Genomic DNA, 13355 nt, shown 5'->3' on the forward strand with positions numbered 1-13355 from the left:
GAATCCCCCAGCCAGCACAGCTGGCTGGGGGATTCTGGGAGTTGAAGTCCACAGGACTTAAAGTCACCAAGGTTGAGAAATACTGTGCTAAAGCATTGGTTTCTCTGTGCCTGCCCTTGTTCCTAACATCCCATTGGGAGACTGGGAGCTCTAGTCCTGCCTTGGGCTTGAAAGGCGATTGGGTGACTTTGGGCCAATCGCCAGGAGGCTGTGCGTTCTCGTCCCGCCTTAGGCATGAAAGCCACCTGGTGACTTTGGGCCGATCGGCACGAGGCTGCGAGTTCTAATCCCAGCTTAATCTTGAAAGGGAATTGGGTGATCTTGGGCCAATGGCCAGGAGGCTATGAGTTCTTGTGCCACTTTAGACATGAAAGGCGATTGGGTGCCTTTCGGCCAATCCTCAAGAGGCTGTGAATTCTAATCCCGCCTTAGGCATGAAAGGTGATTGGGTAACTTTGGACCAATCGCCAGGAGACTGTGAGTTTTAGTCCCACCTTAGGCGTGAAATCCACCTGGTGACTTTGGCCCAATTGCCAAGAAGCTGTGAATTCCAATCCCACCTTTAGGCATGAAAAGCGATTGGGTGCCTTTCGGCCAATCCTAAGGCGGCTGTGAATTCTAATCCCGCCTTAGGCATGAAAGGCGATTGGGTAACTTTGGACCAATCACCAGGAGACTGTGAGTTTTAGTCCCGCCTTAGGCATGAAAGATGATTGGATAACTTTGGACCAATCACCAGGAGGCTATGAGTTCTTGTGCCACTTTAGGCATGAAAGGCGATTGGGTGCCTTTCGGCCAATCCTCAAGCGGCTGTGAATTCTAATCCCACCTTAAGCATGAAAGGTGATTGGGTAACTTTGGACCAATCGCCAGGAGACTGTGAGTTTTAGTCCCGCCTTAGCCATGAAATGTGATTGGGTAACTTTGGACCAATCGCCAGGAGACTGTGAGTTTTAGTCCCACCTTAGGCATGAAATCCACCTGGTGACTTTGGCCCAATTGCCAAGAAGCTGTGAATTCCAATCCCACCTTTAGGCATGAAAAGCGATTGGGTGACTTTGGGCCAATCGCCAGGAGGCTGTGAGTTCTAGTCCCTCGCCCTAATCTTTGTGATTGCTGATTTGAACGTTCTTTTGAATGCTCTAATGCCTTGATGCTGTAGTCCTTGGATACGGAATGGGCTGCAAATAATTTTCATAAAGAAACAAACACACGTTTACTCCACCTTGTTGAATGGCACCTACTTGGAGGAAAAAAAAAAACGCCAATGGTTTTGTGGGAAGGAAGGGAGATGACCTGGAAGGAACAGGTGCCACCCAGCCTCTTTGATTCGATGTGTTGGAAGAAAATGTCCCTCTGGGTTCAGTTCCAAGAGGGGAAAAGACACTGGAAACATGGAGGCTGCTAGGAAAGATGGTCTTAATGGTGGACAGAACCACATGGCTTGAGCTCCTGAACAGAAAAGGGGAATCAGATGCTTCCAGATGTTGGGTGAAGAAGAAAAAAGAGGGAAGAGATGCTGAAAGTCCCTGGTTTTATACTCTCTGTTCGGCCCCCACCTCTCTATTTCCTGTTCCTGTGTAAGAAATGCATTCTGATTGGCTGTCAGACGGCCACGGGACCATGCAGGGGCAACTTTTTAGGCTGTGTTTTGAGTCCAAGTTTGGTTGAGGGCTGCGTCTTCCCAGCTGCCATGCGGTGAGTTTCTGTGGAAGGCTAATCCTAACTTTGTTATGTAGAGTAGACTAGCTCCGGGTCCCTAATGGCCCATTGACAAAGTGGGGGGGGGCTATTAAAAGTGAGTCTGTTTCCTGCTTAAAAAACATATTTCTCCATTTCTTATCCAGGGAAATATAAAATTCTGCCCTTTTAAGTTGAGTAAAGGGCCAGTATTATCATGCTTTAATTCCCCCCCGCAGCTGCAGTGGAGAAGTCTTTATTATGTAAAGTGGACTAGCTTGGCCTTCTTAATGGCCCATTGACAAAGTGGGAATGGGCAGGAAGCTACAGGCAACAATTCTGTCTTTTAAAACATGTCTCTTTCTTTTCACATCCAGAGAAATATTCGGCCTTTTCAATATTTCCTAGGATATTTCATTTTTTCTGGGAGAGGGCTGGGTGATAACTTCAGCAAGAAGTGAGGAACAGATCTTCACCCTAACGAATTAAACTAATGGCCTCCTGCAAACTCCACTCCCCTCTCGCTCCTCTTTATTCCTTAGGAGAGGGGCCATTCACCGTCCACCTCTGGCCTTACTCCCCAGTCGGCCCTTGTTCTTTAGCTGTTCCCTTCTCCTGGCAGCGCTGTGCATACGCACACTGGGAACAGGCTCCAGCTGTTCTTCTGCCCCACTGATGTCTGACTCCGAAGGCAGCTGAGAACTGTCAGACGGTTCTGGCCCCCTCTCTGCCTCCGACACAGAGCCCTCATCCGAGCCCTCCCCAAACTCCAGGACTGGCCCAGGTTCCTCCCCAACCCTCCTCACTGTCTGATTCTGCTGCCAGCTCCACTGGCGGGCCACAACAGAAACAAAGAAACTTTATGGGGGAGAAAACAGTGGTATGGTTGGAGATCTGCCAGGCCGATATCTTCCAAACTCCACGCTGTCTCTTTTTTCTGATCTCCTGGATGCTTCCAGATAGCTTCTTCTTCTGAAGCATCCTTCCAAAGGCGGTGCGGGGGGGTGGGGGGGCACTCTTGAATCTTTGACATTTCGTGAGGTCGGGAGAGAAGGTTTTAATTGCGTCTTTTCCAACTTTCTCTCCCCTTTCGCCGTTGCCTCGGCCGAGGAAATAAATACCACCGGCTCTCAGCGGGTAACTCCATCGACTGTCCTCAATTGATCGACCTCGGATTTACCTTTCCTTGGTCAAAGTTCTAGCGATTGAGTAAAGCCGGCTTGTAGGTAATCCAAGCTCCCTTCAGAGGCCCCCGATAAAAATCAAGAGTCTTTGAAGGTCCCTCTACAGTTGCTCGAGTTTTAAGATGAGATCTCCTTTGGCTGCCCAAGTTTGTTAGCTATCTCACAACTTTTCTGGTGTGCGTGTGTGTGTGTGCAACTCTTTCGGCCTGAAGGCAGGACAAGAAGCAACGGATGGAAACTTGCCAAAGACAAATGCGGCCTAGAGATAGGCTAGAGAGCCAAGGTGGCGCAGTGGTTAAATGCAGCACTGCAGGCTACTGCTAGATCAGCAGGTCAGCGGTTCAAATCTCACCGGCTCAGGGTTGACTCAGCCTTCCATCCTTCCGAGGTGGGTAAAATGAGGACCCAGATTGTTGGGGGCAATATGCTGACTCTGTAAACCGCTTAGAGAGACCTGAAAGGCCTATGAAGCGGTATATAAGTCTACTGCTAAGTCTACTGCTATAGGTCCTCGCAGCGAGAACAATTACAGCCAGACTCAGAATAGAGCTGGAAAGGGGCCTTGGAGGTCTTCTAGTCCAGCCCCTTGCTCAAGAAGGAGATCTTTTGCCATTTCAGACAAGGGACTGTCCATTCTCTTCTTAAAAATCCTCCAGTGTTGGAGCATTCACAACTTCTGGTGGCAAGCTGTTCCGCTGGTTAATTTTCCTCACTGTTAGGAAGTTCCTCTTGAATTCTAGGTTGCTTCGTCTCTCCGTGGTTAGTTTCTATCCTATTAAAAAATTCATTAAAAAGATGCGGAGACTCTAGAAAAAATGCAGAGAAGAGCAACCAGGAGGATTCAGGGACTGGAGGCTGAAACATACGATGAATAGTTGCAGGAACTGGGCCTGGCTAGTCTAGAGAAGGGGAGACATGATAGCAGCCTTCCAATATTTGAGGGGATGCCACAGAGAGGAGGGGGATCAAGCTATTTTCCAAGGCACCCAAAGGCCAGACAAGGAACAATGGATGGAAACTGAACCAGGAGAGATTCAGGATATAAGGAGGAATTTCCTGACAGGGAGAACAATCAACCCATGGAACAGAAGTTGCCTTCAGAAGTTGTGGGGGCTTCATCCCTGGAGGCTTTCAAGAAGAGACTGTCAGAAATCTATCTATCATCCATCTATCTATCTATCTATCTATCTATCTATCTATCTATCTATCTATCTATCTATCTATCTATCTATCTATCATCTATCTATCTATCTATCTATCTATCTATCTATTTATTCATCCATCCATCAATCTCTCTGTCTCTGTCTGTATGTCTCTCTTTCTCTCTCTCTGTATCTCTATCCATCTTTGTCTCTCTCATCCATCATCCATCCCTATCTATCTATCTATCATCTATCTATGTATCTATCTATCCATCCATCAATCTCTCTCTGTGTCTCTCTATCCATCTATCCATCAATCTCTCTGTGTATCTGTCTGTCTGTCTGTCCGTCCGTCCGTCCGTCCGTCCGTCCATCCATCCATCCATCCATCCATCCATCCATCCATCCATCCATCTCTCTCTCTCTCTGTGCCTCTCTCTCTGTGTCTCTCTCTGTGTCTCTCACTCTCTCTATATCTCTATCTCTATCTATCTATCTATCTATCTATCTATCTATCTATCTATCTATCTATCTATCTATCTATCTATCTATCATAAATGATCCATCCATCCATCCATCCATCCATCCATCCATCCATCCCTGTCTGTCTGTCTGTCTGTCTGTCTGTCTGTCTGTCTGTCTGTCTATCCATCCATCCATCCATCCATCCATCCATCCATCCATCCATCCATCCATCCATCCATCCATCCATCCATCCATCCATCTATCTATCTATCTATCTATCTATCTATCTATCTATCTAGCTCACCAGTCGAGGATTCCCTGTACATACAGGCCCGCAAAACTCTGGATGACTCCTAGAGGGCACTCAGGAGCCTTTTCTCTCTTTGGCCCGCTGCCCTCTAGTGGACGTCTCCATGTTGGGTCGCTTATCGCCACCTCCAGGATCTCCTGCTGAGGTCGGAGTGCATGGCGCCTGCTGTTATTTCCTCTGCTCACGGGTGACCAGGATAATAACACAGGGCTTGTCAAACTCCTTCTGCTGACGCGTCAGTCTCCGGAACAGAATCGGCTGTGTTATGATGGATGGACAACTGAACGACGGGGAACAAATCCATCTGAGCCGCAGGGAGGTTTTGGGGGAATTGTTTTCTGTCGGATTCGCTGGCAATTTCTAGCGTCCGTGCCCGTCGGCTGATGAGGTGCCAGGGAGAGAAAAAAAGCCTGTGGAGCGATGGGTCTCCAGGGAGAGGTCAGGCCTGCGTTCGGATCTATTTGTGCTTCAATTTTCCATCGTTCTTGATGGTGTCGAGACTTGTGACAGGGTGGAGATGCCCCTGGACTCCCGTCGCCGCCCTGAACTAATTTCTCTGGACTTTTGGAGCTCCTTCAGCCACTGTCTCTAGTTGATTTCGTAAGCCGGGACTCGGAGTTCTTCTTGGTAGCCTCGAAGGGGTTTGATGCGTCGGTTCTTAAGATGCTCCAAATCATGGAACTGCCTGCCTTCACGCAAACCCTATTTTGGGGGGCAGTGGTCCAATATCCTAGGCCATGCGTGGGCTGGCTTCATGCAACCTGTATGCCATTTGCCCTACCGATTATTAGCATGTTCTCCCCTGGTGTTGATTAAACCTTTAAATGGGCCTTGTTAAGTCTGTTGTATGAATAGAGAGCTACCTTCCTCCCAGACACCCTATATTCTACTGGTGTGTAGACAAAACCCTCCCTCCCTTCCATCCTCCCTCCCTTTTCTCCTTCCTTCTTTCTCCCTCCCTCCCTTCCTCCTCCCTCGTTCCCTCCCTTCCTTTTCTTCTTCCTCCCTCCCTCCCCTCCCCTTCCTCCCTCCCCTCCTTCCCACTTTCCTCCCTTCCTCAGTCCCTCCCTCCTTCCATCCTTCCCACCTCCCTCCCTTTTCTCTCTCCTTCCTTCCTTCCATCCTTCCTTTCCTCCCTCCCTTTTCTCCTTCCTTCTTTCCTCCCTCCCTCCCTTCCTCCTCCCTCGTTCCCTCCCTTCCTTTTCTTCTTCCTCCCTCCCTCCCCCTCCCCTTCCTCCCTCCCTCCTTCCCACTTTCCTCCCTTCCTCAGTCCCTCCCTCCTTCCATCCTTCCCACCTCCCTCCCTTTTCTCTCTCCTTCCTTCCTTCCATCCTTCCTTTCCTCCCTCCCTTTTCTCCTGCCTCCCTTCCTCCTCCCTCCTTTCCTTTTCTCCTTCTTTTCTCCCTCCCTCCCTTCTTTCCTTCCTTCCATCCTTCCCACCTCCCTCCCTTTTCTACTTCCTTCCTTTCCTCCCTCCCTTTCCTCCCTCCCTCCCTCCACTTCCCCTCCCTTCCTTCCTTCCTTTTCACCTTCCTCCCACCATCCTCCCTCCCTTTTCTCCTTCCTTCTTCCCCCTCCCTTTTCTCCCTCCCTCCCTCCCCACCTTTTCTTCTTCCTTTCTCCCTCTACCTTCCCTTCCTCCCTCCTTCTTTCCTCCCTTCTTCCCTTCCTCTGTCCCTCCCATCCTTCCATCCTTCCCACCTCCCTCCCTTTTCTCCATCCCTCCTTCCTCCCTCCCTCTCTTCTTTCCTTCCTTCCATCCTTCCATCCTTCCTTTCCTCCTTCCCTTTTCTCCTTCCTCCCTTCCTCCACCTCTCCTCCCTCCCTCCCTTTTCTCCTTCCTTCCTCCTTTCCCCCCTCCCTTTTCTCTTTCCTTCTTTCCTCCCTCCCTCCCTTCTTTCCTTCTTTCCATCCTTCCTACCTCCCTCCCTTTTCTCCTTCCTTCCTTCCTTCCTTCCTTCCTTCCTTCCTTCCTTCCTTCCTTCCTTCCTTCCTTCCTTCCTTCCTTCCTTCCTGTGAGGACAATTACCCAGTGAAACAGCTTGCCACCAGAAGTTGTGGGGGCTCCATTGCTGGAGGTTTTTAAGAAGGGACCCGACAGTCACTTGTCTGAAATGGTACAGGTTCTCCTGCTTGAGCAGGGGGCTGGACTAGAAGACCTCCAAGGTCCCTTCCAGCTCTATCCCGATTGATCATTCCTATTATTGTGGCTGATGGCAGAGGATTGTGAGATCCTTTGTAGCTCGGCATCACCTAGACAGCACCATCCGACCTGCCTATTGTCCAGTCTTGGCGTTTGAGAACGGGCGAGCTGGGCAAAGCCAAATTCCATTTTCCAGTGTCAATTCTTCGCTCCGGTGAATTAGCTGGCTGGGCTGGAGAAAATTGAGGGTTGGACGCCAAAGCCTTTCCCGGATTCTTCCGAAGCCAGATAGGGGAAAAACTTTCCGACTTGCATCTTAGGCGCAAATTAAATCAGCGGCAGCTGGAGGCAGCCGTGACTGGCAAAGCCGGCTTCGCAATTGAATTGCTTTTCGCTGGGGATTGCCCATCGGCCTGGGGAAAATGGCCATGCCTCTGCCCGTTGTTAGGAATTAATTTGGGGAGGACTTAATGGGGCTTCCGCCGAACCCCTCTCCTTCCAACGCTCCCCTTCATTCCCCCGGCCTCGCTTTCTAATTTTCCACTTGGCTGAAGTTTCTTTGACGGAGAAAGTTGGGACTCGGGGAAACCTCGGCAGAGGCGGCTGGTCATAAAGTGAATTATCTCCTGCACCCACTGAGTTGAGTAATAAAAATTCTGCCTCGCCCGACACCCAGCGCCGTATTCAAATCATGCTTTGAACATGGCCTGGAGTGGAGGTGGTGGTGGTGGGATGCTAAGAAGGACCCGGAGTGAGGGGAGGTCCCCAACTTCATAGCTCTTCCCAATGGAGGATAACAGGGTTGGAAGGGACCATGGAGGTCTTCTAGTCTAACCCCCTGATCAGGCCCAAAACCCTATACTACACATAGTCCTCAATTAATTTAGTCAATTGATTTGGGACACATGTCTGTTCAATCTCTCCTTAAAAACCTCCAGTGTTGGGTCAACTGCAACTTCTAGTGGCAAGCCGTTCCACAGGTTAATTCTAATCACTGTCAGGAAATTTCTTTCTTAGTTCCAAGTTGCTTCTCTCCTTGATTAGTCTCCATCCGTTGCTTCTTGTCCTGCCTTCAAGGGCTTTGGAGAATAGCTTGACCCCCCCCCCCTCTTCTTTGTGGCAGCCCCTCAAATATTGGAAGAGATAGATAGATAGATAGATAGATAGATAGATAGATAGATAGATAGATAGATAGATAGATAGATAGATAGATGTTCTCTCCTTGATCAGTCTCCATCCATTATTCCTTGTCTGGCCTTTGGGTGTCTTGGAAAACAGCTTGAGCCCCCTCCTCTCTATGGCAGCCCCTCAAATATTGGAAGAGATAGATAGATAGATAGATAGATAGATAGATAGATAGATAGAGAGAGAGAGAGAGAGAGAGAGAGAGAGAGAGAGAGAGAGAGAGAGAGAGAGAGAGAGATGTTCTCTCCATGATGGCGAACAATGGCACATGTGCCAGAGGTGGCACGCAGAGCCTTCTCTGTGGGCACTGGTGCCATCACAAGCTGCTCTTCTGGTTACATGCACACCAGTCAGCTGATCTTTGTGGGTGCCGAAGCGCCAAAAAATGCCCTAAAAAATGACCAAAAATGGAGAAAACACAGGCTGTTTTCAGGCCGTTTTTCAGCCCCCCAAATGGCCTGAAAACGGCCCAAAAAAGCCCCCCCAAAACAGCCATGCGCACAGTCCAGCTGGTCTTCGGGTTTCCAGTGCTGCTCCAGCATGCACACATGGACACATACCTAGGCATGTATGTATGTTCCAGTTCATGCACTTGGTGCCAAAAAGTCTCGCAGTCACTGATAAAAGGTTTGGACTAGAAGACCTCCAAGGTCCCTTCCAACTCTGTTGTCCTGTATTTGTTGATCAGTCTGGAAGCTTCCTTGAGGGTAGTACCTGATACGCTACATCAGTGGTTCCCAAACTTGGCAACAGAGCTGGCTGGAGAATTCTGGGAGTTGAAGTCCACAAGTCTTAAAGTTGCCAAGTTTGGGAACCACTGCGCTACATTGTAAGATTTATATATTGTCCTACCCAAAGGGGAGAATGTTAGGAATATAATTCTAACGGTTGGGTTGGCAATATATAAATCATGTAACAATGCTATATCTGTTTCTTTAAATCATACTGTAAAATGTGATTGGTTGCTATATTCCTCAATCGGCCATAAGAGGGAGCCAGAATGCCTGTTAGGTCTCTCTCTGTTTGTTAGATGCTGGGCTGATCTGATCTGAGTGCCATGAGCTATTGTTCGTTTTGCAACTGTTAGCAAACTTTGAGTTCCGAACTGATTATATGATTACTAGACTATGTTATTTGGATTATCTCTTAACTGAAAGACATTGATGGCTGATGTCTTATCCGTGTATGACTTGGACTGTTTGATGGACTCTGATACCTCTATTTCCATGAAAGTAAAAGCCTATTCTAACTGCAGTGTCTCTGTATGCTGGTTTGTGTGTTCTCCAACACAACTCTCACAACACTTCTCTAAACGTACTTGCTCTCCCAACGGGGAGCTTACCTAACAATCTCCGTTTCAAAGCCGAAGAGCCAGCGCTGTCCGAAGACGTCTCTGTGGTCATGTGGCCAGCGTGACTCAACGCCGAAGGCACACAGAACATTGTTCCCTTCCTACCAAAGGTGGTTCCTATTTTTCTACTTGCATTTTTTACGTGCTTTCGAACTGCTAGGTTGGCAGAAGCTGGGACAAGTCACAGGAGCTCACTCTGTTACGCGGCGCTAGGGATTCGAACCGCCGAACGGCCGACCTTTCTGACGGACAAGCTCAGCGTCTTAGCCACTCAGCCACCGCGTCCCTTAAGTGGCAGATAAGACAAATCCCTCGGTCTCCCCAGGTGACATCCTGATCAAAATGGCAGATTCCTCACCATATCGCAATCCCAAAATATCCCCGACATCTGAATCTCAAGATCCCTGCTGCACTGCTCAGCAGAGATCCCTTGTGGAGGGTTTGATCTGGATTGCAAGCGAAAGGAAGCAATTTCACACACCCCTTATACAGGCTGAGGGTTTTCCTGGGGTTTGAATCTTCAAGAGAGCCTGAGTGAGATTACAGAGTGCCTTGGCTGAGACTCTGGATATGTTTTTTTACTTAGAGTTTCTCAGCGATGGAGCAGCTGCTATCCTGATAGTAGATGTTCTGATCCAGGCCTCCTTAGAAAGCAAGAAGCAAATTCTTGGTCCCAACAAAACCCCTTTTATTTACACGGCTGTGAATTTCTTTCATTCGCAGTCAGCAAGGCTTAGCAAACAGTTTTTCAAAGGAATATTTATCAACACGAACCTTATCTCACTTGGAGAGCTGCCAAATAGCTAGTTTCCAAATTCAGGGCAAGGCAAAACTTGGCCCAGAGTCTCTTTATAGTCACAAACAGAACTTTCCACTCTTGAATGAACGAATTGTATCCTGCAAAAGCTCCCTCCCCATTCGCTCTTTTGTTTCCTCTGGGAGGGGCCAATGACCTCCAAGGTGTGGCTTTACTCCTAAGTCGACTCTGCTGAGTTGTTCTCGTCTTCTGGCAGCTCTGCACATGCGCATACTGGGAACAGGCTCCCCCTGTTCTTCTGCCTCACTGATGTCCGACTCTGAAGGCAGCTGATAACTGTCAGACGGCCCTGGCCCCCTCTCTGCCTCCGACACAGAGCCCTCGTCAGAGCCTTCCCCAGACTCCAGGACTGGCCCAGGTTCCTCCCCAACCTTCTCACTGTCCGACTCTGCTGCCAGCTCTGCTGGTTCCTGGAAGGCCACAACACTTGGGGGAACAGGGTGGGCTGAATTTGAAGCCCCTCTCCTCATTGATCACCCCCCACTTTTTTTTAAAAGAAAAAAAACATGGTTTTATTATCATACAGAATGCAAAGAATAGCCCGGTATAAATGCTAGGAACTCTCTCGCGCCGAAAGTAAATGAAACCTTTTGAAATAGAAAATTTGATATCAGTGTTAAATACGATTGCTGAGATGTAAAGGGGGAAAGAATCGCTTAAATTGTCTTAATGTAATATTGATAAGACGTTGTAGAAGATGTGGAATTATTATTTTTTTCTCTCCCTCCCCCCTTCCCATTTTAAAAAAGAAATTAGATCTTTCAGCTTCAGGCTAAACTCTTCGCTGTATTGTTTTTTTTTAATTGTTCGATGCTAATTGGCCAAGTGTTCCATCTCTCAGGCTGGGGGGTCAAACAGTACGCCCCTCAGACAGGGTCCGCAACTTGGGAGTCCTCCTGGACCCACAGCTGACTCTTGAACACCACTTGTCAGCTGTGACCAGGGGGGCATTTGCCCAGGTTCGCCTGGTTCACCAGTTGCGTCCCTACCTGAACCGGGAGGCTCTCACAACAGTCACTCGCGCCCTTGTGACCTCCAGACTGGACTACTGCAACGTGCTCTACATGGGGCAGCCCTTGAAGAGCATTCGGCGACTTCAGCTTGTCCAGAATGCAGCCGCGCGAGCGATCGTGGGTGCACCGCGGTTCACCCACGTAACACCTATCCTCCGCGAGCTGCACTGGCTGCCTATTGGTCTCCGGATACGCTTCAAGGCGCTAGTCGTCACTTATAAAGCCCTTCATGGTATTGGACCTGGGTACTTGAGAGACCACCTGCTGCCAATTACCTCCACCAGACCGATTAGATCCCACAGACTAGGCCTCCTCCGAATTCCATCCGCCGGCCAGTGTCGACTGGCGACTACCCGGAGGAGAGCCTTCTCTGTGGCTGCTCCGGCCCTCTGGAACGAACTCCCCGTGGAGATTCGAACCCTCACCACCCTCCAGGCCTTCCGCAAAGCCCTTAAAACCTGGCTGTTCCGACAGGCCTGGGGCTAAAGAACCGTTGCCCCTATCTCGAATGGTATGATTGTTGCGCTTTTAAATTATGTATTGTTTTGTGTTGTTGTCAAATTGTCTGTATCCCCCTTCCCTTGTTTGAGTTGTGAGCCGCCCTGAGTCCCCTTGGGGAAAAGGGCGGCATACAAATGAAATAAACAAACAAACAAACAAAGCTACAGGTTTCTTCTTGACTTACTCAAATCTGGTCTCAGATCCGGGGTTGTTAAGTCTACCTCTAGATCTGTTGTTAGCAGACTCTTAGTAGCAGTAATAGCAGTTAGACTTATATACCGCTTCATAGGGCTTTCAGCCCTCTCTAAGCGGTTTACAGAGTCAGCATATCGCCCCCAACAACAATCCGGGTCCTCATTTTACCCACCTCGGAAGGATGGAAGGCTGAGTCAACCCTGAGCCGGTGAGATTTGAACAGCCGAACTGCAGAACTGCAGTCAGCTGAAGTAGCCTGCAGTGCTGCATTTAACCACTCCGCCACCTTGGCTCTATCCCACCAGGACGCAAGGTGGGAGAGCAGTGAGAAGGACATCTTTTTGGCTTTCCCATAGGAGCGCATGAAAAAGAGCCGAGGTGGTGCAGTGTCTTGGAGGAATGCCAATTTTTGGAAACGCAAAAAAATTGCCCTTTTGCTCATCTTCCATCTTTTTTGCCCCTGCATTCTTCTTGAGTGTCAGGTGAAATGCCCCCCACCCCTCAAAAAAAAAATCTGGTGGGATTTTTGTCCCAATGGCCAGGCTGCTACGGATTTTCACCGGAAATTGCACGCCCAGAAACGAGAATATCAAATGCCCCTTGGATGTCACCTTTTGAGACATCGTGTGTTGCTTAATAAAAAATAAAACTTCACCTGGATTTGCAAAGAATTTTTAAAAAATGGAAAGGGGGAAAGAAACCGAACGCCTAACCAATCAAGAATTTAATTCTTGCAGTGAATTACACAGCCGTCTTTCTCTCTCTCTCTCTCTCGCAAGGAACTATCTTTGCAGTTCAGAGGGAAACATTCATAAACATTATTAGCGTTAATAAGAAAACTCCGATAGGGCAGCGCGTGTACCAGAAAGGAGCGATTCTGCTTATTAATTAACTTGGCCTTATCTCTTGCAGCTTTGTTTCCTTTTATTAGTTCCTCTCCCTCGGTACGTTATTATTATTATTTTTTTTCTTCCTTTCAAATTATTGCCCAGGAATTTGGCAGCATTAGGAGGGGTTGTTTTTATGAACTCGGAGAAGACGAGAAGACACATTGCGGCGCAAAGCAAATAAATGCAAAATTGGAAGGGCTGTTGAAGTCGTCTTAGGGGTAAACCTTGACATGCAACCACATCTGAGCCCAAAATTTAGATAGCTTTAAGATACAGAAGGATCTTGACAAACTGGAACATTGGGTGCTATGTAACAAAATGAAATTCAATGCTGAAAAGAGTCAGGTTCTACATTTAGGCAAGAAAAACCAAATGCACAGGTACAGTATAGGTGGTACCTTGCTCAATAGTAGTAACTGTGAGAGGGATCTTGGAGTCCTAGTGGACAATCATTTAAATAGGAGCCAGCCGTGTGCAGC

The 13355-nt window shown here is 48.5% G+C and overlaps 1 protein-coding gene across 1 annotated transcript in view; it reads left to right on the forward strand.

The window, feature by feature from the left end:
• The window catches only part of PLXNA4 (plexin A4), a 487979-nt gene that overhangs the window by 278511 nt on the left and 196113 nt on the right, over positions 1-13355 (forward strand).

The sequence above is a fragment of the Thamnophis sirtalis genome, unplaced genomic scaffold, assembly GCF_051295495.1.
Source record: "Thamnophis sirtalis isolate CommonGarterSnake01/CBP01778 unplaced genomic scaffold, rThaSir2_p1.2 scaffold_9, whole genome shotgun sequence".
In the NCBI taxonomy this organism is placed as follows: domain Eukaryota; kingdom Metazoa; phylum Chordata; class Lepidosauria; order Squamata; family Natricidae; genus Thamnophis; species Thamnophis sirtalis.